Raw genomic sequence first — 2,293 nt, forward strand, 5'->3', positions numbered from 1 at the left:
ATTTGGGACTAGCAGGGTTTACTAGAATCCCACCACTCCACCACAGAGTCACCGCAGTAGACGTTAGATGAGCGCTGTCGCTCTGCGGCACTTGTTAATGTTTTCTTCCAAGATTACACAACCTTTCATTAACCACTATACACACGCGCGCGCGCGTAAGCCCGTCCGCCCCGCACGCGCGCGCACGCACGCATACACTCTTTTTATCTCTTTCCCTCTTTCTTTCTCTGTCTCTTTCCCTCCCTCTCTCTCTCCCTCTCTTTCTCTCACTACCTCTCTCTCTCTCTGTCTCTCTCTCTCTCTTTCTCCCGCGCTCTTTCTCTCTCTCTCTCTCTCTCTCTCTCTCTCTCTCTCTAGCTTTCTCCCGCTCTCTCTCTCGCTCTCTCTCTCTCTCTCTCTCTCTTTCTTTCTCCCGCGCGCTCTCTCTCTCTCTCTCTGCCAGGGCACGCAAGGAAACAGACTCGTATTATTTATCAATTTATCCGCGTAAATACTCACACGTTGCCACAGAGAAATACGCACGAAGATTGTAGATTTTAATTGCGACCTTTGCCGCATGTAAACCTTTGAAATTGACAATTTTTATAGTGTTGATGCATTTCTGACTTTAGTTATCGCAATTTAAACATCTCCAAACGGCAAATCGGAATAAGCGACACATCATATCTATGCATCCTGACAATGTTTTTCATTCTGATCGAAATTTTGAACTCCAGTCACGGGCGAACAAGGATAAACGATGAATTTATCGGTATAATATGCAACGGGGGTTGTGTTTTCATATCGGATTTTAATGCGATCGGGGAATGTTATTTGCTTCATGTAATATCAAAAATAGTATGCAGACGAATAAGAGGAAATTTGTCGCGTTACTGATTGCTGAAACCGCTACACTTGGTATAAGATCTGCGTGGATTATATCATATCTGGGGCAATTATGTGAGATCTGTAGTATTATGGTACTCTATGAAGTCTACATCGCAGGCTAGGCAATTAAAGCAATACTCTTCTTCCACGGTTATCACCACCGCTGCCGTTACCGCTACTGCTACTGCTACTGCTGCTGCTGCTGCTGCTGTTGTTGTTGTTGTTACTGCTGTTACTACTGCTGTTGTTGTTGTTGCTGCTACTGCTGCTACTGCTGCCGCTGCTGCTGCTGCCACTACTGTTACCACGACTGCTATTGTTACTGAAAATACTCCTACTATTGTTACTGAAAATACTCCTACTATTGTTACTGCTACTACTATTACTACAGCTACTGTCACTAATCTCCAATTACTACTGCGGCTACTACTCCTGCTACTAGTGCCACTGCTACCGCTGCTACTGCTGTTGCTACTCTGCTGCTACTGCTATTTCCACTACTACCTTGCAATATCACCCTCATGCGTGGACACTAATGTGTACACTAATGTGAGTGCAACGCGATACTAGCCAAGCAAGCGTGTGCGGGATACATGATATATCTGTTATTTCCAGCTTAAAACTTCACCTCCTCGCTAAGTGTAGTCATTCTAATGAGTGTTGTTAGTGCATCGTTGGCTACGTGCAGGCGGTAGTGTCGTGACAGCAGGCAGCAGCGTGGTAATCAGCGGTGTCGCATGCAGCGCGACAACTAATCGTCGTCACTATTAGCAGTTAGTGCTTCTGCTGCTACTACTGCTGCTGCTGCTGCTGCTGCTGCTACTACTGCTGCTGCTACTACTTCTGCTGCTACTGCTGCTGCTGCTGCTTCGACAGCGCTCGTTGCTGCTGTTCGTGTGGTTGACGTCGTTGTTATTGGCGCTGCTGCTGTTGATGATGATGTTGATGATGATGTGGTTGTTGTTATTGCTGTTGTTATTGGTGCTGCTGCTGCTGCTGCTGCTGATTATGTTGTTGTTGATGATGTGTTTGTTGTTATTGTTGTTGACGATGAGAATGATTCTGCTGCTGATGATGCTGATGCTGATGCTACTCTTTAATTACCGTTAACGCGTCTTCATACCTCGAATGGCCGCATTCCGCGGTCCTCTCGTATAGTCCTCTGTGACGCCCTTACGCTACAACCTTGTTGATATACGTAGGATTGTCTATCTACATGAGATAGTAACATATGATCAGGAGTGAATACTAGAGATCTCTATTATTCACTCTTGATATGATGTAATGGATTTGCAGCATCCTTACTAACCACACCCCGTCATGGGTAGTCATTATTTCTTCCTCGCCTCTCTTTCTCTCTCTCTCTCTCTCTCTCACTCTCTGTCTCTCTTTTTTTCTCTTAATCTCTCTCTTCTCTCTCTCTCTC

The sequence above is a fragment of the Priapulus caudatus genome, unplaced genomic scaffold (assembly GCF_000485595.1).
Source record: "Priapulus caudatus unplaced genomic scaffold, Priapulus_caudatus-5.0.1 Scaffold39, whole genome shotgun sequence".
NCBI classification, from domain to species: Eukaryota; Metazoa; Priapulida; class Priapulimorpha; order Priapulimorphida; family Priapulidae; genus Priapulus; species Priapulus caudatus.